Below are 27,422 nucleotides of genomic sequence, written 5' to 3' on the forward strand. Positions count from 1 at the left end.
TAGTTTATGTTAATACATTTTGCAATTGTTCTTTTATTTCATTCCTTAATTTATCTGTAACTTTGCTGTAACTTCCTGTACAGTTTTAATATTATTATGGTATCACATGTCACCACTATATATATGACTTGCACCACCCCCTTTTGTATCTATTTCATATTGTTATCATTGTTGTCTGTACACAGGGGCCTCAAGATGGTGAATTATATTGCCAAAATTGGCAGCCCAATAAAATAAGTCTGAAAATTAAGACAGCTGAAAGATGTTTAATTAACATTCTGTACTGAATAGCTGGGGTGTCGAAAAGACGGACATACAGAGACTAAATGATCTAGAACGAATCAGCAGCCAGACCAAATATTGAATTTGCTTGCTATAAACATGCACACAAGTCAAAATCAAAAGACCTTAAAAAATGAACCTTTTCACAGGACCAAATGATTAACAGACTGGCCCTTCAGTCCAAGTACGCCATTTAAACACAGGAGGCATTAGCCGAGCTGCAAGTGAGCACCTATCTAAACTCGTTGTTGATGATGATACTGACACTGTTCTAATCCACAGAACACATGCTCCAACAATGGAAAACCTGCATAAAAGAAGTAGGATCCATGGCTACGATATTATGGGTGCTACAAATCACAGTGCGTACAGCGTTGAAACCTATGAAGGGAGCTATAACTAGCGTTCTCACCTCATTTCGACAAATACTGAAAATGAGATCCATTATGTCTCAATACAAATGGAGGAGACCATTATAAATAATATTTACAAGCCACCAAATGTGCAGTGGCCACTGCATGTTCTGCCGATTATTCCCCATCCACTGATAGTCACCATGGTCATTGGAACTATGCATCTGACAATGAATGCAGTATTGCACTCAACAACTGGGCAGAAAATGAAAATATATATATTGTTTATGATGTCACGGGTTTGGGAACATTCAGATCAGCCACTTGGCAAAGATATTACAACCTGGATCTCTGCTTTGTGTCCCAGCACTGCAGAGGGTACCCATTGCCTACATCCAGAGAAGTCATACCTAATTCCCCACAAATCCAACACAGGCCAGTTATCCTTCATATGGGGCTCTCTGTCCCAGTAGCGAGATCTGTACCACGACTGAGATGGGATTTCAGCAGGGCTGATTGGAGGAGTTTTGCCAACCACCAAGTTAAATATATTTGTTTTATTCCACCACAACCTAAAACTACCCTAAATTTGTCACGGCCGTTCTTACTGTTGCTAAAAGGTTTATCCTCGTGTATACAGAAAGGCATATATACCAGGGTAGAACGAACATTGCAAACAATTTTATGAACAATATAGTGAAACTGGTGACAGCAATATTGCAGCAGACCTCCTCCAAAGTCTTGACGCTGCTAAAAAGAGTATGATGGTGTGAGACAGTAGAAATTGTCAAACACTAAAGTAGAAAGGCATGAAGGCTTCTGCATAAGCTTGGCAGAGCCTCCAATAAGCCTGTCACAATAGTAGTATTTCAGGTAGCCAAATTGCTAACCATATATCTGAAACATCTAAATCATCCCATGGCAAACACCATACTTCCAAAATAAAATATGAGAACTTGCCTCTCTAAAAGCTCACAGCCCAAACGAATTAAATTTCTCTTCACCATTTACACTGACTGAATTGGATGAGGCCATGAAACAAACTAAATAAGGTAAAGCACCTGGTCTGGATAATACACACCTGGAATTTCCAATAAACATGGGTAATGGTGGAAAAAAAATGGCTGGTCTGCTTCGTCTGAAACATTATAGATAACAGATCACTGCCCAACGAGTTAAGAGAAGGAAAATAGTGGAAATTTTGAAACCAGGTACACTAGCTGACCACTCAAAAGTTTCAGACCAATTTCCCTTTCGTGTTGTACTTATAAACTCTCTGTGAAGAGGCTCATTTATAATAGAATTAGCAGCTTCGTTCTGGAACATATCCCAGCTGAACAAGCAGGTTTCAGGCCACACAGAAGTTGCTGCTACAAGATATTGGCCCTAACAACTTTCATAGAAGATGATTTCCAAGAGTATGTGAAGACATGTGTCACGTCCGTAGTCCTAACCGCAGCATGTGACAAAGTCTGGAGAAAAGGGATGATACACAAATTACTGAAAAGAATATGATGCTGAAAAACTGTAACTCTCATGAACACCATGATAAACAATAGATATTTCTGTGTTTACTTGGGAGAAAATGTGAGCAAGGAGAGGAAATTAAGTAATGGTCCACCACAGGGCCCCATCTTAGCCCCTCTATTACTCAACCTATACAGGGTGTTACAAAAAGGTATGGCCAAACTTTCAGGAAACATTCCTCATACACTAATAAAGAAAAGGTGTTATGTGGACACGTGTCCGGAAATGCTTAATTTCCATGTTAGAGCTCATTTTAGGTTCGTCAGTATGTACTGTACTTCCTCGATTCACTGCCAGTTGGCCCAATTGAAGGAAGGTAATTTTGACTTCGGTGCTTGTGTTGACATGCGACTCATTGCTCTACAGTACGAGCATCAAGCACATCAGTACATAGCATCAACAGGTTAGTGTTCATCACGAACGTGGTTTTGTAGTCAGTGCAATGTTTACAAATGCGGAGTTGGCAGATGCCCATTTGATGTATGGATTAGTAAGGGGCAATAGCCGTGGCGCAGTACATTGTATCGAGACAGATTTCCAGAACGAAGGTGTCCTGACAGGAAGACGTTCGAAGCAACTGATCGGCATCTTAGGGAGCACGGAACATTCCAGCCTATGACTCGCGACTGGGGAAGACCTAGAACGACGAGGACACCTGCAATGGACGAGGCAATTCTTCATGCAGTTGACGATAACCCTAATGTCAGCGTCAGAGAAGTTGCTGCTGTGCAAGGTAATGTTGACCACTTCACTGTATGGAGAGTGCTACAGGAGAACCAGTTGTTTCCGTACCATGTACAGCATGTGCAGGCACTATCAGCAGCTGATTGGCTTCCACGGGTACACTTCTGCGAATGGTTCATCCAACAATGTGTCAATCCTCATTTCAGTGTAAATGTTCTCTTTACGGATGAGGCTTCATTCCAACATGATCAAATTGTAAATTTTCACAATCAACATGTGTGGGCTGACGAGAATCCGCACACAATTGTGCAATCACGTCATCAACACAGATTTTCTGTGAACGTTTGGGCAGGCATTGTTGGTGATGTCTTGATTGGGCCCCATGTTCTTCCACCTACGCTCAGTGGAGCACGTTATCATGATTTCATACGAGGTACTCTACCCGTGCTGCTAGAACATGTGCCTTTACAAGTATGACACAACATGTGGTTCATGCACGATGGAGCTCCTGCACATTTCAGTTGAAATGTTCGTACACTTCTCAACAACAGATTCGGTGACCGATGGCTTGGTAGAGGCGGACCAATTCCATGGCCTCCACGCTCTCCTGACCTCAACCCTCTTGACTTTCATTTATGGGGGCATTTGAAAGCTCTTGTCTACACAACCCCGGTACCAAATGTAGAGACTCTTTGTGCTTGTATTGTGGACGGCTATGATACAATACGCCATTCTCCAGGGCTGCATCAGCGCATCAGGGATTCCATGCGATGGGGGTTGGATTCATGTATCCGCACTAATGGAGAAATTTTGAACATTTCTTGTAACAAAGTGTTTGAAGTCATGCTGGTGTGTTCTGTTGCTGTGTGCTTCCATTCCATGATCAATGTGATTTGAAGAGAAGTAATAAAATGAGCTCTAACATGGAAAGTAAGCGTTTCCGGACACATGTCCACATAACATATTTTCTTTCTTTGTGTGTGAGGAATGTTTCCTGAAAGTTTGGCCATACCTTTTTGTAACACCCTGTATATCTCCGATTCCCCAATATCAGGTCAACAAAATTCTGCTCCACAGATATCACTCTTGCTTGTAGAACCAAAGATCTTGGACAAGCAGAAACAATTCTCACAGAAGATCTAGCTGTTATGGGCTCCTATTTTAGAAAGTGGTGACTTCGATTCAGTACAAGTAAAACTGAAGTATTTACATTAGATCTGAACAACAAACAAGGTAACAGAAACACTTTTTGCCATAACAAGTATTCCAAGTGCCTTGTGTTACCCTTGACAGCACCCTTTCATATAGAAAATATCTTGAAAATATCACTGCCAAAACAAAAACTCTTAACAATATTAATCAAAAAATGTGTGGAATGACATGGAGAGTTTCAGCAGATACCTTACGCACATCATCCATTGCACTGGTCTTCTCAGCTGCTGAGTATTGTGTCCCAGTGTGGCTAAACACCTGCCACACCACCTTGATTGACAGCCAGTTGAACCACGCTACATGGTTAATAACTGGGACGATCCGACCAACACTGATTTATTGGCTTCCTCTGCTGAGCAACAAATATCCACCTGCAATTGGTACAAGCGAGGCCTTGCTTGGAGACTACCACAAATTACAAGAGAACCTGTCATTACCTATACAGGAAGACATATCAAGTCTACAACGAAACAGACACCATTAATGAAACCCACCATTATGACAAGCAGAACATCTAGATGGCAGTAATACCAAGGTGAGAGACCTGTGGGATCAGAACTGTCACCTAATTGAAAATCCTGAAGAGCACAAGTGGAACCAAAAGTATAACTGTGATATTGCTGGCACAAAACTCGACAGGAAATTGTGGGTCAAATTGAACAGAGCTCGCATTGGATGTGGTTGATGTGCAGATTCACTTTACGAATGGGGTGCTACAGAGTTTCTGGTTAGTGACTGTGGGGCTCCAACGTACTTTTTAAATAGCATTCTAAAACTCTGGAAAAGACGAATACGGTGATACAACAGTCTTTAATGTTGGCGTATCCAAGAAATCTGCTAACATTGAAAGGTAAGCAGGCCAGTATTAGCTACTGCAGTATATACACGGCCAAGTGAGGCTTTACAGCAATATATGCACCTCCGATTACTGTTGTTGTTGTGGTCATCAGTCCTGAGACTGGTTTGATGCAGCTCTCCATGCTACTCTATTACTATACAGTTAGAAATGAATGCCCCTTGCATTCCTAACAGGGGAGTTGGAGTGACCTCATGAAAGCTGATGACACAGCTGTTATATGGATTAGGAACCTGGAGTCCGACATCTAGTTACTTTTATATGTAGTTTTTTCTTCCTGTACTCTTGTTATATACATATACTTCAGCTCTACAATAACTTTATTATTTGAGATATTTTCACAATGCTTTGCACACACATACAAAAACTCAAAAAGTTTTTTTAGGCATTCACAAATGTTCGATATGTGCCCCTTTAGTGATTCGGCAGACATCAAGCCGATAATCAAGTTCCTCCCACACTCGGCGCAGCATGTCCTCATCAATGAGTTCGAAAGCATCGTTGATGCGAGCTCGCAGTTCTGGCATGTTTCTTGGTAGAGGAGGTTTAAACACTGAATCTTTCACATGACCCCACAGAAAGAAATCGCATGGGGTTAAGTCGGGAGAGCATGGAGGCCATGACATGAATTGCTGATCATGATCTCCACCACGACCAATCCATCGGTTTTCCAATCTCCTGTTTAAGAAATGCCAAACATCATCACGAATGCGTGAGGATTCTCTACCGCCCAGATTCGCACATTGTGTCTGTTCACTTCACCATTAAGAAAAAATGTTGCTTCATCACTGAAAACAAGTTTCGCACTGAACGCATCCTCTTCCATGAGCTGTTACAACTGCGCCGAAAATTCAAAGCATTTGACTTTGTCATTGGGTATCAGGGCTTGTAGCAATTGTAAACGGTAAGGCTTCTGCTTTAGCCTTTTCCGTAAGATTTTCCAAACCGTCGGCTGTGGTACGTTTAGCTCCCTGCTTGCTTTATTCATCGACTTCCGCAGGCTACGCGTGAAACTTGCCCGCACGCGTTCAACCGTTTCTTCGCTCACTGCAGGCTGACCCGCGGATTTCCCCTTACAGAGGCATCCAGAAGCTTTAAACTGCGCATACCATCGCTGAATGGAGTTAGCAGTTGGTGGATCTTTGTTGAACTTTGTCCTGAAGTGTCGTTGCACTGTTATGACTGACTGATGTGAGTGCATTTCAAGCGCGACATACGCTTTCTCGGCTCCTGTCGCCATTTTGTCTCACTGCGCTCTCGAGCGCTCTGGCGGCAGAAACCTGAAGTGCGGCTTCAGCCGAACAAAACTTGATGAGTTTTTCTACGTATCTGTAGTGTGTCGTGACCATATGTCAATGAATGGAGCTACAGTGAATTTATGAAATCGCTTCAATCATTTGTAATAGCCCTGTATATACCTGCATTTTTACACTGCATTTGAGCCATATAAAGAAACAAATACATAAAGTAACAAAAACAGAGGAATTTATCAAATCGTGTCACTGCATTGAGGAAAAGCAACAGAATAGAGTTGGACAAAAAAGATATGACCAATTCGCAAATACGATCCCTATGGCACTTATGGAAGACCACCGTGACCTCACCTCATTAGGTAGTAAAAAAGATACAGCAGTTTATGACAGATAGAAATGTCAGATTGATACACAAGAGAGAGCAGTCATCAATGTCAACCCCAAACATCAGGCAACATCAATGTTGAAGAAGAGGTGTGTCGATCTTTAGCAACAATCTTCGCCACTAGTCTGTGAGGGTACAGTATCCATACATATAATGAGAACAATGTAACTGCTGACACGAACAGTGCTTCGTAGCATGCTCAACAAACAAAGAGGCAGTACATTGCAGACTTCAGTGAGTCACAAGCAAATTATGATGCAAAGACTGTTTTGCAGCCATCTAACAATCCAGTATCCAACCAGCACAAGTACAACCAACTCCTTCGCCAAGTAGAATGCACAGCAGAAGAAGAGATCCTTGGAGGACAGAGAACAACACAATGGCGACTTTCCACTGTGGATGTTGTATGCCACTGCAGAGAAAGGAGACAAGTGGTCAATAACTATTAGGTCACAAGAAGTAAACCATCATAACAGTGGTATTCACACCAGCTGACTGCAGATGTATGTAGTTGACCTGTGGGACAAAGCCCATGGCCAAACCCAGGATGCGGTCACTCCCAAACACACTGCGGCTCTCTCGATTGCCGTACAGAGATAGCAGCCACTGGCCTAGCTGCTGAATTCAGGAAAACTAAGCAAGGCAATGATCTATGGAGTTGAGGCCACCACAGATGAAAGTCCTCCATGGACTAAAGTTACCAAGATGTCGGAAAATCTCATTAAAGATCCCTCTGTCTGGGTGCTAATCAATTTGGAGGCTTCTTTATCTGCTACAATGAACATTTATTTTTGCCATCTAAAAAAGACTACAGTCTGTGATAAGAAAGTGATTCTGCTGAAGGTCACAAATGGGAAATACATCCAGGAACATGTATTCCAAGAATAACTATCAACGACAGAACACAGCCCTTCAAATTTGTTTTCACATAATGTAGTCATAAATTTATTCTGAGATGGGACTTCTTGCAGGCATCACAAGCAGTGATAAAGACTGTGGAAGATCAGAGCTCCAGATTGATGAAACTATTTCAACAGGCACACACAACAGAGATTGCTCTGGAAGGGTGTTTGGCATTGAAGATGATGTTACCCCACCGTCATCAATGAGTTGATTTTGTGTCGTCAGTCCAGATACTCATTTTATCTATGAAACTTTTGTAAACTGTGAAATGCTACTGAGGCTCATAAAAGACTACAACACAAACAAGATAGAGTGCCTTGTAGTTGTTTGGGCCACCAACAAATTCCAGCTGTATTTATTTGGCAAACCATTCACTGTTATGAAGGACCACCAGTCTCTTTGCTGACTGACTAGCTTCAAGGATTCATCAGGTCGACTGGTGAGATAGGCACAGAGGCTTCAGGAGTATGACATCACAGTAGCATAAAAAAGCATACACAAACACAAGGACACCAACTACCTTCCAAGAATTCTTTGGTAGAACACAAAAGTATGGACCAAATCTCTGTCATGCATTAAATGATGTTACTGCTGAGAGAGGGACGACATAGCATGCCGAAAACCATAGAAGTATTAAATGACAAAGAACAAACCAAAGGATAGTTCCAATTAATAAACAGAGCACTGTGTAAGAGGAGCTATGTTGTAAGGGGGCAGAAATGGTTGCTCATCATCGCAGCTCATCTATGGCCAGCTATCCTGAAGTATTTCCATGACACTTCTTCAACATCTGGTCACATTGGATTCATGAGGACTCTAGACACAATCATACAAAGGTATCACTTATCAGGTTTCTACCAATCTGTTAGGCAGTATGTGAGCCACCATTAGGAATGCCAGTAATGTTGGTACGCGCCACAAATACCACTGTGGCATGTGATACTAGTTCTGCATGGAGCAGTGCCATTCTGCCAGATTGGAATCAACCTCTTTGGGAGACTTCCTAAGTTGACAAAAGGGAATCCAGGATTGCCACAAGTTTCCCCAAGTGAAACTCCCTGATTTCCAGACAAGTTGCAGCATTTTTCCCTGACAAATTTTGAGATCTCAAGGGTAAGTAAAGACGTAAGTTGACAAAAAATGTAAGGACGGCTGTATTTCTAAATGTGTGAGTAAAAATGGTAAGTACTAAAATCTACATCTTTTGTAATGAACTGTTTTTAGATGGTGTATGTGTTTCATTAAGATCACTGATGTTATTTTATTTCAATAAAACAAAACACATTTGGTGACAAAAATACACATTTCGTTGGAGTCACAAGACAGATTTAAAATACCTTTACTGATTTCACAAACAACCTCAGAAAAATGTAGGCCTCTTGAAAGAAGTGTATAAGACAGGGAAGAGTTGTGTAAACGAATACTATAGGTGGCCACCAATAAAATGTTAGTTCTACTATGTTTGTTATTGTCGGGTATTACCCATTGTGTTATGTCTCATTTTACAGGTAATGCCTCGTTTTTCTTTCAAGAAATATGTGAGTACACTACTTCTTTTCACCCATACTTTCTAATATATAAACTACTTTTGAAGTGCCAAAATGTACTAGAATAAATAAAATGTCGATAAAACACCACACTGTATAATGTACTTGCAATGAGGCAGTCGCAATTCCTGAAATCCATCGCCCATGGCCTGTGGCCTGTGGCCTGTGGCCTGCCGAGGAGCACCGGGGTCCAGGGTCCATGGATAAACCACAAAAATCCGCCACATTAAATCACACACAAAAAGACCTGGTCTGTGGGCAGATCTGTGAGGCTAGATCTGACGGGCACGGCCTGTACATTAGTGGGGAAACGATGGACTTCAGGTCGGCAGGTCTGATCCGTTACAGATACCCACAGAAATGGCCTGCGGTTTTGCCCTGTCATGGTAGTCTACTCATGTGGGCAGCTATTCACATGTCACAGACCCCATGCTGATGAAACGAGACTGGTTGGGGGGGGGGGGGGGGGGGGGAAGAGAAAAGATAGGTGGGAAGTGACAACAGGTTATAGAAGAAGTAGGAATAGGACTTTCTCAGAAAGTGTTGTTGTGAATGTGGAAAACAGATTTGATCTGTTGTCACAGTTGGAAACTGATGAGCCACAAGCAGATGTAGGAGTACACAGGATACAACAAACTTTCAAAAAGTTTTTGAAAAGTAAGAACTCAGAAAAAGTTGTGAAGAAGAAGAAGAAATTTTTGTTGTTCGGCAGTTCACATTGTAGAGGTGTTGGCCAACTGTTGCAAGATGAACTAGGGTCAGGTTACCACATCACAAGTTTTTTTAAACCTCGTGCAAGTCTGGATCAGGTGATAGAGGATGTAGGTTACTGTGTAAAGACTTCACAAAGGAAGACACCATGGTAATAGTGGGTGGGGCGGGCAACAACATAGACATGAACCCTAATTATTCAATTTAGAGTGACCTGGTAAAGATAGCTTCAGAAATTAGACATACTGGTGTGGGCCTGTGTCTGTTATGAGGCACTATGATCGGCCTCATTTAAACTCTTCTGTTGGGAGAGTTAGTTTAGAGGTGGAAAGGCTGCTTGGATAAGGTATTGGGTCTCATATCAGTGTGGTTCCTGTTGACTGTCAGTAGGTGGGGCTATACTAGGCATGGCCTTCACCTCAACAGGAATGGGAAGGGAAAACTGTCTGGGCTAACAGCAAATAACTTAAGGGGAGCACTATCACAAGGAGTAGGGACGCCAGAAACAATATATGCTCAGAGACACTCTGAAAATGACATTCACATTGTGTTAAAACAGGCAGTAATAAAGCAAATTTTAATGTACACAATTCATGCAGACAGCCTCTGATGGAAACTAGAGATACTCAAAAATTGACAGGACAACTACATTCATCCAGTTGTAATTCAGCCAGTGTACAAAATCCGTTATCCTTATTGCATCAGAATACCAGAGGACTAAGGGATAAGCTTAATGAGTTGCTCATTTGTGTTGAAGAATTAGAGTTGAGCAAACCAATTGATATGATCTGCCCCTCTGATCATCATGTGACCACTGGTATAGATATGTTAAATATTACAGGATTCAAGTTAGCTTTTAACTTATATAGAGAGAATATGGAGAAAGAAGGAGTTGCCAAATTTATCAGAAGCTGTTTTGATTTCAAGAATACTAATATGAATAAATTTTGTTACCAGCAGCACTTAGTAGCTTGTGCAACAGAAGTAGTATTTCATAATAAATCCTTTATAATAGTAAGGATATGCAGATCACCTTCAGGAAATTTTAACCTCTTCATAAAGTATCTGGAAGCTCTGTTGTCCCACCTCACAGTAAAAAACAAGGAAATAGTGGTTGCTGGTGATTTTAATGTGGATTAATTGAAAAGCTCTGTCAGTGAAAAAGTATTGCAACCTGTAACACTGTCATTCAATTTAGTGCCTACTGTGAACTTTGCAACAAGGATATGTAAATGCTCTGAGATTGCTTTTGATAATATTTTTGTAGACAAATCTAGGGAAAAAAAGTCATATCACAAAACCAATAGTAAATGGGCTATCTGATCATGACATGCAGTAACTTGTGCTAAATGTTGAAACTTGCCAGGATAAAAAATCTATTAAATCTGAGTACAGGACGGTAATAAATTAGTCAAAAATTGAGAAATTCAGAAAATACAAAGCATTCATTAAAAAAGTTACTTCTACTTTTTCAAACTGTTTTCCCCTAAAGGTAACTCAAATCACAAAGAAGTCTAAAACCATGGACTACAAAAGCAGATGAAGTTAGTGAACTGCCTATATATGTTGACTCTGAAATTACTGGTATATCGGAACACCACTTAAAGAATTTGACAATTCAGAGGCTTCCTTTGCCAGAATACAGATTAGCTGGCTGTTTTTCAAGGAGTTCCTTGCAGGGTGGGGGAGTGGCCAAAAAAACGTATTCCATTTGCGTCCCTAAACGTATCATGGAACTGCACTGAACAGATATTTGAATGTTGTGCAGGGGCAGTTGAATTTAGTGAAACGAAACTTCTAATTATTGTTGTTTATAGGTCCTCTAGCTCTGACTTCAGAGCATTTCTTCTCAGGCTACAGAGGGTTCTTGATTCACTTTGTAGGAAGTACCAGAAATTAGTTATATGAGGTGACTTCATTATTAATTTTGTATATGAATGTGCAAGAAAAAGTATGTTGGTAGATCTCCTAAATTCATATGTTCTGATGCATACTGTGTTTTTTTTTAACTAGGGTGCCGGGGAAAAGTAGCAGAGCCATAGACAATATTTTTATTCATTCTTCATTACTAGTTTGGCATTCTGTTAGTAAAAGGTTGAATGGCCTTTCAGACCATGACACACAAATTTTAACACTAAAAGGATTTTGTACTCAAACAAATGTTACATATAATTACAAACTATTTAGGAAATTTAATCCAACAGCAATACACAGTTTTTAATGGTCCGTCAAGGAACAAGAGTGGCAGGATGTTTATAGTGTCGATAACATAGATGACAAATATAATGCTTTCCTTAATACATTTCTGATGCTCTTTAAGAGTTGCTTTCCATTAGAGCATTCTAAACAGGGTACTAGCAGTAAAAGGCAGCCTGGGTGTCTGACTAGTGGGATAAGGATATCATGTAGAACAAAGTGGGAATTATATCAAAATGTAAGAAATAGTCACAATCAAGCTACAGTAGCCCATTACAAGCAGTACTGTAAGGTGCTTAAAAATGTTATTAGAACGGCAAAGAGTATGTGGTACGCAAATAGAATAGCTAATTCACATGATAAAATTAAAACCATATGGTCAGCTGTGAAGGAAGTGCCTGGTCAGCAGCACAAGGTCGATGCTGTAAAGTCCGTTCGCAGTAAAAATACTTGTTACTGATAAATCAGATATATGTACAGTATTTAGCAATTATTTTCCGAGTATTGCTGGTGAATTAAATACAAATTTAATTTCCACGGGGAATCATATAACTCTCTTGGCAAATGCGTTTCTGAGACTGATGTCTGAAATACTCCTCTGTGATACAGACAAGGGGGAGACTGAGTCAATAATTAAATCACCAAAGACTAAGGACTCTCATGGATATAATGGAGTGCCTCACAGAATATTAAAGTAATGTGCTGCACATGTTAGTCCTGTATTTAGCCATATTTGTAATTTTTCCTTTAGGAATGGTCAGTTTCTTGAACGATTAAAGTACTCAGCAGTAAAGCCACTTTATAAAAAGGGAGAAATGGATAATGTAGACAATTTTAGACCTATTTCTATGCCATCACTGTTTGCTAAAGATATTGGAAAGGTCGTGTATGAAAGGATAATTCATATTTTAGATCACATAATTTGCTATCAAATGTACAGTTCACCTTTAGAAGTCGTTTAACAACTGAAAATGCTATATTCTCTTTTCTCTGTGAGATACTGGATGGATTAAACAAAAGGTTTCGAATGCTAGGCATATTTTTTGATTTGTCTAAGGCGTTTGATTGTATTGATCACAAAATATTGCTCCGGAAGTTGGACCATAACAGAATACGGGGAATAGCTCACAATTGGTTCACCTCTTACTTTAGCAACAGACAGCAAAAGGTCACTATTCACAATGTTGAGAATGGCTGTGGTGTGGGGTCTGAGTGGGGTACAGTCAAGTGGGGGGTGCCACAGGGATCAGTGTTGGGGACACTCCTGTTCCCTATTTATATAAATGATATGCCCTCTAGTATTACAGGTAACTCTAAAATATTTCTGTTTGCTGATGACACTAGCTTGGTAGTAAAAGATGTTGTGTGCAACATTGGCTCGGTTTCAAATAGAGCAGTTCATGACCTAAGTTCATTGTTTGTAGAAAATAAACTAACCTGATGTTTTAATTTCAGAGAATGGGCATATGATCAGTGAAACTGAATAGTTCAAATCTCTAGGTGTTCAGATAGATAGTAAACTGTTGTGGAAAGCCCACGTTCAGGATCTTGTTCAAAGACATAATGCTGCCATTTTTACTATTCGAGCGGTATCTGAAGTAAGTGACCGTTCAACATGAAAATTAGTCTACTTTGCTTATTTTCATTTGCTTATGTCATATGGTATTAAATTTTGGGGTAACTCTTCCCATTCTAAAAGGATATTTTTGGCTCAGAAACAGGTGGTTCAGGCAATAAGTGGTGTAAGTTTACAAACCTCTTGTCGACCCCTGTTCATGAGTTTGGTTATTTTGACATTCATACACACACACACACACACACACACACACACACACACACACACACACACACTTTCCTGTCATTTCTTTTTAACAATATTAGCTTATTCCCAACAATAAGCAGCTTTCACTCAGTTAATACTCAGCAGAAATCAAACCTGCATTTGGATCGGACTTCCTTAACTCTTGTGCAGAAAGGTGTGCAGTATACTGCTGCATCCATTTTCAATACGCTTCCAAAAGAATTCAAAAACCTTAGCAGTAATACACGTGCTCGCAAATCGAAACTGAAGAGTTTCCTCGTGGGTCACTACTCCTATTCTGTCGAGGAGTTTCTTGAAAAAATTATGCTGAATCTTGTATTTTTGATTGCATTTACTTACACTTATGGCTTGACTTGTTTCAGATTTATAAATATTTTATTTTTATCTGTTATTACTTTTATGTGGTAATTTCATGTACTGACCTGTTCCATGACCTTGGAGATTTGCTCCTCAATTTGTTTCTACAGAAATTGACGTGTAAATAAATAATAGATACAGGAATAAGGATATCATGTGGGACAATAAGGAGACTGTATCTACAATCCAGGAACAGCTCTGAAGTTAGCATTGCAACACATTACAAAGAATACTGCAAAATATTGAAGCAAGTAACCCAGAAATCGAAGAAGCTTCATTATGAAAAGAAGATAATAATCACATCAGGCAACAAAATAGAAAAAAACTCTATGGGATATAGAGAAGACAGAGAGAGGTGGAGCCAAAAGGGAAGAGGGACAGATAGCTCTAAAATTAAGTGAGATATTGGTAATAAGTACATGCAGTGTTTCAAACCTCTTGAACAAGTACTTTATTTCTGTTACTGACAGCTTGGGGTTATCAGGTTCAGTGAACAGTGTAATGGAGTATCTGAGACCAGTCTTTAAATAGAACTTCAGTAAAATGGAAACAACACTCACATCTTCCAAACAAGTAGCATCCATCATAAAATCCATGAAATCTAAGTATTCCAGTGGGTATGATAACATATCAATGAAGTTAATCAGAGTGCTCATGCAAGTTGTCTATCTTAAGTTATTTGTGTAATCAATCTCTTATCAGTGAAACATTTCCAGACTGGCTAAAATATGCTGAAGTTAAGCCTCTCTAGAAGAAGGGGGATAAAGAAATACCATCAAACTATTGACCAATTTCACTTTTGCCGGCATTTTCAAAAACATTTGGAAAGTTGTGTTCAATGTCTCCTTAAGCATATGACTGCAAATAGTATATTTCCCAAGTCACAGTTTTGGTTTCTTAAGGGTTCTGATATAGAGGAAGCTGTTTACACATACACTGAAAGTGTACTCAATTCATTAGATAATAAATTAGAGACTACTAGCATTTTCTGCGGCCTGTCAAAAGCCTTTGACTGTGCGAACCACAGCATTCTCTGAAGTAAATTAGAATATTACGGTGTCACTGGCAATGCTGCGAAATGCTTTAAGTCTTATCTAACTAACAGGAAACCAAGGATGCGTGCAAGGGAGAAGTCCCTGGAGCCACACTATTCATCTGTGTCCTCGGTGGCTCAGTTGGATAGAGCGTCTGCCATGTAAGCAGGAGATTTCGGGTTCGAGTCCCGGTCAGCGCACACATTTGCAGCTGTCCCCATCAAGCTATATCAACAACACCTGTCGGCAGCTGAGGGTTTCAATTAATTATCATTTACCAAGGATGTTTTCATGAAATATCTGTGCAGTAAGCACTCACTTTTCATCTCTCTGGGAATTAATTTTGTGTGGTGTTCCTCAAAGTTCCACCTTGACTCTTTTGCTTTTTCTTGTGTGCATCAATGACCTCTTGTCTGTCACATTGCCAGATGCTAAGTTTGTTTTGTTTGTAGATGATACAAACATTGAAATAAGAAGCAAGTCAAGTACATATTTAGAAATAGCTGCTAATCAAATTTTCACCGCCATTAATAAATGGTTTAAAGCTAATTCACTGCCATTAAACTTTGAAAAGATCCACAATTACAACTCGACAATAAATTCATTTGGGAAGGGCATACCACAGAACTGATGAAGTATACTTGCATAATTTGCTTACTTCCATTCTATTATGTCATACAGGATCATGTTCTGGGGTAACTAATCAAACTGAGCAAACGATTTTAGTGTGCAGAAGCGTGTAACAAGAATCATTTGTAGCGTAAATTCAAGAACATCATGTAGAAAACAGTTCAAGGAACTTCGTATTCTAACCACTGCTTCTCAGTATATTTATTCCTTAATTCTATTTGTTGCAAGTAATATTCTTTATCTATATTCCCAAGCAATAGTTAAATAAATAGTATTGAAACCAGGAATAAGAACAATCTACATGAAGACCTAAAATCACTTGCCTTGGTCAAAAAAGGGGTCCAATGTTCAGGAATACACGTTTTCAATAAACTGCCAGCCACCATTAAAAACTCGGTTTCAAATAAAGCACAGTCTATACAGAGTTTGAAAGATTTTTTGATAGGAAACTCCTCCTACTCTATAGATGAATATCTTAACAGGGACTGTTAGATCAGCTTAAGTAAAAATGTCTGTTAGATTTCAGTTTTGGCAGCACTTGGTCACATCAGTCAAGATTAAATATTTTGTGTATGATAAATTTATTAAAAGTGCAATGTTTCATTACTTGTACTAATTCTGTAAATATTAGTAGCTCCAGTTTACAGTAATGTATTCACCTATTCTCACAATCTCCCGAACAAATGATCAGGGTAATAATTACTATATTTAAATGTTTTATGTTTTTTATCTTATTCTTTATGACATGTTCCACACCCACAAAAATGATCATTTTTTGGGTCTATGGAACAAAAACTGAATCTAATCTATTCTGTGAGTATCAATCCATGCAACAGACAACTTGCACGAATACTCTTGAATCAACAATAATGAGGATCTTTAATCAACACTAATGAGGATAGACAGCAACTCATCCTAAAGCTGATTGCTGTGCCGCAGACAGGCACATGGAAAAGACAACCACACTCTCACAAATAAATTTTTGGCCATAGCCTTTGTCAGAAAATGAGAGCGCACACATTCACACAATCACTCAGACACTACTCACGCACACATGACCTCCGTCTCCGACTGCTGCATCAACAGTGTGAGAATCAGATACAAACAAACGACTCTTCACACCTCCCTGCCTCTCGTCGGCAGCTGCTAGGCTAGCGGCACCAAGTGGTGACAGCACTGGCTGCAGGCTGAGGGGAGCGGTAGAAAGGCAAGAACTAGTACAAATGAGGGAAGGGGGAAGCGGTGCACATACTTAGCTGTCCCTAGTCAGTGTGATGCACATCTCAGTAAACAAACAATTTCAGCTACTGAGACAAAAAACGAGATTTTTCCAGTGTGTGTGTGTGTGTGTGTGTGTGTGTGTTCCCCGACATTTTCCTATTTCCCTGACATGTTTGAAATTCCGATTTCCAGAACTTGTGGCAACCCTGGAATCTATGGATAATAGACTGCACCAACTACCTCACCCGCTATGCTGTCTTCAAACCAGTGCCAACTGCCAAAGTTCTGGAAATTCCATGGTTTCTTGCAGAAGATACCATTTTGAAGCATGGAACGCATTGTGTGCTGTCCTCTAATTGTAGAAAAGTTCTCCAGGTGAAACTATTATCAGAGGTAATTTCAATCTGCAGTATCACCTGCAAGATGGCAATTGGCTACAATATTATCTCAATGTACATTGATCTCAAAAAGAAAGATTGGGATATACTACTGCCAGTCATGATGTTCACATATAATGCAGCAAGGCCAGAGACAACAGGCTTCATACCATTCTTTCTGCTCCATGGTTGCAATGCCAAACATCAATGGATACTCTGTTTCCATTTCAACCGGATGATACTAATGAAACAACACCTCACCAGGACCAAAGTAGTAAGCAGCTGACTCACATATGGTCCTTGGACACTGAGGAGAAGGACTGAGAGCACTATAACAGCAAGCACCGGCCAGTGAGACATGGCCTGGAAAAGTTGGTATAGATTTTTACATTTATGCGGAATGTGGGACTATCAGAAAAGCTATTAAAATGTTACTGTGGGCTGTATTGTATCCTTCATTGCTTGTTGGACGTCACTTTCAAAGTTGAGGACTACAATTGTTCATCAAGAATACAAAAGCACTGACATGCTGTCCATGAACTCTGCATGAAGCCATACTACAGACTCAAGGTGCAGATGAATGATGGAGTTACTCATTCAGAGAAACTGGTGGCCCACTCAATGATGGTGAAGCTTTGATGGGAGGGGCTACTCGATGTTCATCATAGTAAAGAATGTGTGACAACATGATCTGAATGTAGTGACTCCCAGCACTGCCATACAGAGGACCACTGACGAGATTTAAATACAGGATGCTGTAGTTGTCTCGAATGAGAACTTCTGAAACAGTAGATCACAGTGTTTCTCTAGGACAACTGGCAATGCCACAAGCTGTGCTGTAGGCAATGTTGAGTAGTGGTTGGTGTCGCTGGCTGGCATGCTGTGGGTCAACAATTCAAATCTGACCACCAGTATATATCTGTTATTTAGTATTTATCATCATTTCTAGATGTTTCTTGAAATTTTTTGTGTTTGTAATGTTTACATATTCAGGAATATTTAATGTCTGTATAAATAGCAGCACTCTTTATCCAGATTTATTTCTGTTCTATATGTATCTTGGTGTCCTCAATAAACATGGTTTCAAAGCTAAGTCTTGTACTTCACTGATGACCCTGCTTTCAGATTTGGACTCTATTCTGGTATCAATGTGAGAATCTCTCTTTTTATTCAACATGGTGGATTTTAATTTTTTGATAAATTTAAAAGTATCTTTAACATAAGTGTCAGTTTTTTCTACAAATGACTGTAGGAGAGTGGCCAAGCATTTGACAATCACATAGGTTTGGCAACCAATAGAACTAACAAAGATTTGTGAATACACCCTTGGTAGTAACACTTTTAGAATCTGTCTTGATCCCTCTGTATCTTCCATGGTAGCTTTTATTCCTCCTCACCATGTAGCATTGTTGTTACCCCTGGAAGATAAGAATGTCTTTATTTAAATTAAAATCTCTAAGAGCTATCTTCTCACATTTCATTAAATTACTGTTAGATGGTTTGTTCCTAAGTGATACCCTGATATTAGCAATAACATTTTCTTTTGGTATACTACACAGTGCAACCATGCTGTTTCCTATTTTGCCATATGGTTAAAATAAACACTCAAAATTTGGAAATTTTCCGAATTATGTTAATATAAAGTTCAGAACAGAAAAAGACAAAGGACGTCAAATTTCAATTTTGGATGTGCAGCGCCCACTCATACTTGAAGATACCTTCACAGATATCCAATCACCATCCCAAGCAGAAAAGAAAAATAATTAAGACACTGGTGGACTGGGCTAAAAGAATCTGTGAGCCAGTGTTTGGAGGAAGATCTCAATCACTTCAGAATAAATTTTAGAAAAATAGGTACTATAACAAGGAGATAAACAGGACAATACGATGTAGAAGACCTGGAGCTTTTGGCGAAAAGGAAACAGCTCATTGAAAAGTTTTTGTCTCGTACATAAAAATGTCACAGACTGCATCAGTAGAGCTGTAGGAAGAGACACTGAGGATGTTTCCAGCAGCAGGGGATGAAACTTTACACATAGAAACATACCTTAGATCACAGCCTAATGCCACACAAAATCAATGCCATCAAGGATATAAATACCAGCCACAAAAGCCTGCATTGGAGTATAAATGCTTAGTGGCTTCTTAGTTTCATGAAAATATGTTGTTATTCTATACTATAAAAGCAGAGATAAACAGTATTCCACCCCCGACAGCTGTTAATAGCATGTGCACTTGTACACTTCAAAATTACTTATGTTGATATTAGTCAATAACGTTGAGCCAATCACACTCCCCCCCCCCCCCCCCCAATTCTTTAAAGAATCAAACTCCAATGTATAAAATAGCTTCAAACTCCTGATTACTTTACAAATAATGTAATGTGTTAAATACAGTACTTTATGATAATCATGTAAGAAAACATTCAGAAAAGGTCTGAAATTATGTTTATAGTTTGTAGGAATTTTCTGAGTGCTCTCATTATCAAACAATGGATGAGTACAGTCTGGGTAATTTATGCTCTGTTTTAAGCAAAAGCTACTTCTTTTCGCATCTTGATGTTTACAACTTTAAGATCCCTCACTCTGTCATACAATTACAAAATTTTGCAGGTACAGTCAGTGGTATATGTGGATACTGTCTGTAACATGTATTGCAAATAGAGTTAGTAGTAAATAAATAATAAATTATAATGATGTTGGGAGAAAATATAAAAATGTAATAATATATAACATCATGCATCATGCTGCAATAAGCAGTAGACATTTCCCCTTCGATCATTTTGTGGGGTTATCATTGAGAAAAAGTTTCATAAACATTTGAAATTGTATACAAAGTTTATTGGATGTCACTAAGTGCTCTCATTCTCAAATACAGGATGAATGTAGTCTGGCTAATTTGCACACCACAAGTTATGTTGCCTCACAACAGACTAACTGTTTCTAACAGTAACACTTGTCTTACTGTGTCAAACCTTTAAAACAAGGTTATATCTCTTAATGAGATTATGATAGCATTTCAAATTTTTATATTCAGTCAATAATTATATGAAATACTGAAATTCAAATTTTTGATGCAATAGAAAGTTAGTAAATAGGCAACCAAAACTGTACTGTGCGCCATGAACAAGGTTAGCTGTTCAGTAATATAGATAAAGTATCTGTGTAAATAATATAAAGGCATGGCAGAACCATGACTTATTTTAATCAATATTTTATGGCTGTGGACCTAAACATCAGACAATTTTGGAGAAAGTAAAAAGTCAAAGACAGCACATTATTAAGATCTATGCCACCTTCAGTCGTGATCCTCCTACCCAGCATAACATTCCACAAACTCTCCAGATGGGAATTTGTCACCTTAGATAGCCACTCACTCCTGCCACCATCCTGTACTTCATCTCCCTTAGCTTACATTGACTCTGCTGCTTCCCTATATAGGTGATTGATTGAGTCTATTCCCTCCCCTTTTTCTGCCACCCTCCCTGCAAAGTAGTGCCAACACTACCAACCGCCCTACCTCCCCCCCCCCCCAAAAAAAAAGACCTCCATTTTTCTACATATTTCTATTTATTATTATTTAATAGTATTATTCTATTTATTTTCTTTTTCTCTTCTATTCCATATTTACTTCCCATTCTATTGATTCTTCCTGTCAGCTTTGAAATGAAGCTGACATAGTGCTTACAAATATACTACCAAATCGGACTGACTCATTTTTCTTCAGCCTTAGTCCTTTGCCTTCTTTGGACATGCACTTTTAATAACAAATTGATCCCACATAGCCTGGGTTCTGAGTGAACTGGTCGCCAGTCAAATCTCATTCCTTTCTGAACAAGGACTCTACTGTTCCAAAAGCTAGAACAGTTGCGATCTATTTTTTTAGTGTTTCCGTTGACAGTACTGGGAGGTGCACCTCTTGAAGTACGAGACAGCCTATCTGTCACTTTGTGATTTTAATAATTTTCTATAAATACCACCACAGGTCAAAACTTTCTGCCAGCTTAAAAACGTGACAGACTGAGACAGGAACTCTGACACTTGATTTTCATAAACAATAATCTTACTGACTGAACAGTCATGTACAAATCTGTATTTCATTTAGAGCAAAAATGAATTTCCTTCATTTACAAATTTAACATCGTTAGATGTACCTGACAGAGAAGCTGTTGCTGATCTTATTATACAACTCAGTGCACAGAGCTTTCAAAAGATTTTAACAGATGCACTATACTAAGGGATTGCTGGATGAGCTGAGTCTCCTGAACAGGAGTGTGGTAGTACATCTTTCAGTACTGTGATTTATTTTTTATTTAACTTATGGCATGTAACAGATCATATAAAAAAAACATAAAAATCATAAGACACAGAAATAAAGAGTAGTCACAGTGTATAACATATAGTTGTAGATATAAAAGTGTTTAAAATAGTGTATATAACAAACAAAAGTTCACAAGCAAACATCCAGATTTGTGACATAGTCTATTGCACTTGCACTCGTGGTCAGAAATTCATTGGGGTCTCCTGCAAAACGTCTCAGAGGGCAATCTTCCACGATGTGACGAATCGTCTGCCGGTCCGCACCGCAGTCACATCTCGGGGTGGTGATTTTACCCCACCTGTGGAGGCTGTCTGCACATCTGCCGTTATTTGTCCGAATTCGATTCAAGGTCATCCAAGTTTTCCTTGGCAAATTGAATCCTGGTGGTTGGACATTGATACATGGCATATTCTGCAGGTTTTGGGGCACAGATTCTCTCCACCGCGTTTTCCAGAGGTTGCCATAATCCGGGTTGAGAGGATGTGTATTTTTTGCCTTTTTTAAAGAGGGGTGTCTGGAGCGCAATCTGTTCATCTCCAGGGCAGGAACATCCTTATGGATTGGCAGTTTCTCGTTGTTCAGCACTTTTCCATACTCGCGTAAGAGAGCGTTCTCTCTGCGCAGGTCCGGTGGGGGAATGTTGCTCAGTATAGGTAGCTAGTGTAAAGGCGTTGGCTTTATTGTTCCTGATATCATCCTCATTGTGTAGTTTAGTTGAGCATCGATCAAGCCTGTGTGTTTACTGTTTAGCCATACCGGTGCGGCATATTCTGCTGTTGTGTAGACAAGTCCCAGAGCCGAAGATCTCAGTACAGCCGCGGAAGAGCCCCACGTAGTCCCACATAGCTTCTGTATGATATTATTTCGAGTTTTAAGTTTTGCGGCTGTATTACATAGGTGTTCCTTGAATGTTAGGGTTCTATCAAAGGTGACGCCTAGATATCTGGGGTAATTATTATGGTTTAGCAGCCTGTACTGTGATAATGCTTAAATTGCTCAACTGGTAAGAGTACTGCCCATTACAGGCAATATTATGAGTACAAGTTAAGATTAGGCACACAGTTTTAATCTGTCAGGCAGATTAACAACAGTGTAAACTCCACTGTTAAGTTAAAATTTCGTTCTTGGGACAAGTGCATGGGTTTTTTCTGTATTGATAATTCAGTTCCATAACACGAAGCTAGACCCCGTTAATGCTCTACTGCAGTGTGTGAGTAATTTACATGTGAAGATTACCATACCTCTCAGTCTTATAAGCTGTAGGGAATGAAATTCAGAAGAGATAGACCTGAAGGTACTTGCTGATTTACTGAAGGAGATCATGATTAGAATGACAGAGTTATTATTAACTTAGGTTTATGGTGTGTTTCAATTGGATTGTGTTGTCCCTGATTTCTGAATTTTGCATTGTTGGTTCCTGTAGGAACTCAGAGATGACATAAACAAGGGTGACTCATACATGGTATTTATTTTGTTGATGATGTTACTTTGCTTGCTGTTGGTTCTCTGCTTTCTGATACTGGCGTTCATGTGACAGAAGACTCACCGAGTAGCATTTCAAGTGCACAAACATGAACAAATACTTCTGCCTGCCAATGATTTCACTTTGAACTGATGCTTAAGTTTTTTGTATGTATCCTTTGAACATATTAGATGCCATTTCGCATGAAAAGGGTTGTGGGCAGTTTTATCCTTTTTGGGGCCTCAGTCCATATGTGCTTATTTCACTTCCAGTGATTGATAATTCCTACTCTCATTCCACCTTTCTCTTCTTTCAAGAAGACTACAACATTCTGTACATCATAATAGATGACCATCCAAATGATCAACGAAGACTTCAGATGGAGCACATTTAACTCCAAATACGGTAAGGTGGGGTAAGTGCACAGGTAAATTCATAACGTTCTACTTCAAATGGCCATTCACCCTTGGTGCTTACAGCTATATTTATTTCTTTTCTTGAACTGTGGTAATGCGACTGTCCTTTTTTAAGATATACACGGGTTGGAACTTTAATAGTGGCAACTATTTATTTACTGCTCGTACAAAATAGATATGTCTTTCAAAGTTTTACTGAGCTTCAAAGTAGTCACCAGCATTGGGTATAATCTGTTACCAGCAATGTAGAAGTCGTAGGGATACTCTTAGCAGGGCTAGTTGTGTTGATAGTTCGAGCACTGCGGTCTATTGCCCGACAAATTTGTAGCAGTTCTGAAGCGAACGCTGTGAAGTGTTTCCTTTTGTTTAGAAATCAAGTTGAACTTATGCTAAGCTGGTCGTAAATTGTGTTCCAAAAATGAACAGCACAGAGACAGAAGTGATGACACTTTCTGCAGGACCTAACCATCATTTTGCAGGACAATGCTCACACACGTACAGTGCAAGCTGTTACTGATTTGTTTTACTGATGGGGCTGCTAAGTGCTACACCACCTACTGCACTCCCCTGACTTAAGCCCTTGTGAGTTCAATTTGATTTCTAAACTGAAGGAAACACTTCACGGCATTCGCTTCAGAACTGCTACAAATTCGTCCGGCAATACACCGCACCGCTCGAACTGTCAGCACAACTGGCACTGCTAAGAGTATCCTACGACTTCCACATCGCTGGCAATGGGTTATACACAATGGTGGTGACTTCTTTGAAGGTCAGTAAAACTTTGAAACACATATCTATTTTGTACGAGCAGTAAATAAATAATTTCCACTATTAAAGTTCCAACCCTTGTATTCCAAAAGCATTTTTAAAATAGTTGTAGTCTTCTAAACTGAATAAATTATTTATCAATCGAAAGGGGATAGTATGTAGATTTTTAAAATGCAAAAAAGTAAAAATTGAGTATTTCAAGATTTTGAACCTTTCCGGAGCCCCTTAATGTAGAGCAAGAACATTAATGGAAGCAGGCAGACAGCTAACAATTTAACCCAAAATATGTAATGTCTCCAACAGAATGTAATGATTGATACAATTAAATGCCTTAGATAAGTCAGTGCTCATAAATTACCAATAAAAAATTTTTGTGCTCATAATCTGTATAAATATCTCAGTATAATGCCATTTTGAAATCCAAACATTTATGTTTAATGTCCAATAAATATGCAGATGGGTGACATCCTGAGAATAAATCATGGATGCTTTTTGAATCTTCAGTTATCAAATTTTGGGAATGCTATCTATGGTCATATGTTGAGTAAAAATGCATTGACTGAAGGATAACACTATTGAATAATTAATGCATTTTGATACAAAATCAGTCGAGCTGTTCATGTTAACCTAGCAGGTGACAAAGGATGTGTAGGTGAACAGATGTTGGAATTTTGTCTTTCTTGTAGGCAGATTTATAAAACGTTAAGTTAATTTAACTAACACTAATTGCACTTAAAATTATTTCTAAAACTGCATTCTTTGGTGTAAGATGAGAGATACACACTTTATAGTGTTTTACCTTACATTACACAACACAGATTCACCCACACATCAACCAGCCCTTGAATTATATTTATACTTCATAAATATTTAAACACATATTTTGAAATATTACAACAAGCAAAACACACACTAGTTGTACAGGCAAGAGGCTGACAAATTATTACATATAAGTGTAAAATGTAGTTAATGCATTATTGCAGGTCTGTTGGATATGTTATTGTAATGTGTGTAGATTTCCTTATTTTTCAATTTCTGTAGTTTTAAATAGGAGCGTAATAATTATATTAGACCAATTGTAGTATATTTTTATTTTCAGATTAATAATCCAGACATGAGGGTTAAAATCATTAAAGAATTTGTGATGGAACATTTTCCCAATAAACCAATAACATAGTATGCATTAGAAGTTGAAAAGATAATAACTTCAAAGAAACCAAATCTTACTCATAACATTGATGGAATAATAGCCACACCCTTTGTTGGTGGGAGTTTCACAAGGTGAGTCATGATTTTTCTTTTATGTCTTAAAATTGTTTATTACATAATTGGTGCAACTAAATAATTTTTTTCAGAGCTATAATAATTCTATTGTTTTACTTTTAGGAAGAAGCACAGGAATATATTGAAATGGGAACAATCAACAGTCTCTTTAAGCTGGGAAGAAGCATTGGATTTATAGGTAAATATTCTTCACATCCATAAGTGCTTTGAGAACTAATATTCAAGCAGAGAGTGACTTGGTGATTGTGAAAGTGGCCACAGAAATTTGTTATGCTGGCACAAAAGTTGAAGGAGTTAAAAAATATAAGTTCACATATACATAACGAAAGAACTAAATGTGAACAGATAATTGATTTTAAATAACACTAATGTTTAGGAAGATATTAAGTCTGTAGAGTGATAGTTTATTACAATGAGATTCCAAAAAATCAAAATATTAGCCAAATACATAAATAATGATTTAGTGTACGAAAAGATGTCTGAAGATGAAAATAACAAAATTTATAGAACAATACAAAATCATTGTTGTGGAAACAAGAGACTCCCCAAGAAAAGTGGGATAAAATTAAGCAAAATGATACAGTATTTAAGAGATGTAATTCATATACACCGACGAGTTTCATCTCCTTTCTGGTTGAATAATCCTCAGGTAACCCCAAATTGTACTAGGCAAATGTTGATGTGGATCCTTTAGGATTGTTAAGGCCAAGTTCTTTCCTAGCTCTTGTCCTATGCTGTTATTGTTGTCAGTGTGATACTAACACAAATGGAAGCCTGAGAGCCAGATAAAAATAGTATGACAGTAAATCCACGAATAAAATGAAGGCAAATAATTGTCATTTGAGACAAAGGAGAGAAGGGAGAAGAGTGGTGATAAATATTCATCAGAGATCCATTTGTTGAGGGCACTGAATTCATTGTGTTAACTATGGTCACTAGAAATATTTTGCCATGTTTTCACAAAAATATTTATTGTTATAATTTATACATATCTACGTTCTCTGAAACTAATTGGGGGATTAGTAATCCCATGTCTCCTCTGGAAATGTGATGCCCCTATCTTTCGCTCTTAGAAGTCTCTCTCCACGTGAAACTACTTCCCTCTTGTTTTTTCTGTGTATGTGGTTACAGCTGATTCTTGTTGTATTGTCGACTGCATTTACTTAAACTTATGGACCGACTTTTTCACATTCATAAACATTTTATTTTTATCTGATATTACTTTTATGTTGTACTTTCATGTACTGACACGTTCCATGACCCTCAGACATGATGGGTACAACCTCTTTCTGCTTGAAGCTTTGGAGATTCTTGATCAGAAGGATTAGTATCCATAATTGCCATTGTTGACTGGCTGTTGTCGGTGCTCAACTTCCCACATAAAGTGTTGAAAATTTTTTGGGAACTGAGAGCTATGTTTGTCCCATGTGCAACTATGGAGCCACAATGTCCGTCTAGGCAAATACTTAGAAGCAACACGTGTGAATGAGAAAAAAAGGTGGATGGGGAAAGGGGGCAGAGAGGGGTCTTAGCATGGCACACATCACAGTGCTCTACATTAATGGATATTCATCTTCTAAACTTCAGACTGAGGTTTCTCTTTGTTAATAGAGCTACTATATAGTGTCAGTGATTTCATCAGCAACGTAACAGGTGTTCCAACCAGCTAGTACATGTTTTAGCTTCATTTCCATTGCATTAGTTTTTCACAATTGTAAGAAATCACTCTTTCTTCACTCCACATTTACAACAATGTTATACTACCAGATAGCATACAATCAGCTTTTCCTGATGGCTCAAACTTCAATTTATCTTCTTATTT

The 27,422-nt window shown here is 38.7% G+C and overlaps 1 protein-coding gene across 1 annotated transcript in view; it reads right to left on the reverse strand.

Moving 5' to 3' along the window:
• Positions 1–27,422, reverse strand: part of LOC126183590 (endoribonuclease Dcr-1-like) — a 295,755-nt gene that overhangs the window by 164,288 nt on the left and 104,045 nt on the right. The gene's annotated exons all lie outside the window — the stretch shown is intronic.

Source organism: Schistocerca cancellata, chromosome 4, assembly GCF_023864275.1.
Source record: "Schistocerca cancellata isolate TAMUIC-IGC-003103 chromosome 4, iqSchCanc2.1, whole genome shotgun sequence".
Taxonomy (NCBI): domain Eukaryota; kingdom Metazoa; phylum Arthropoda; class Insecta; order Orthoptera; family Acrididae; genus Schistocerca; species Schistocerca cancellata.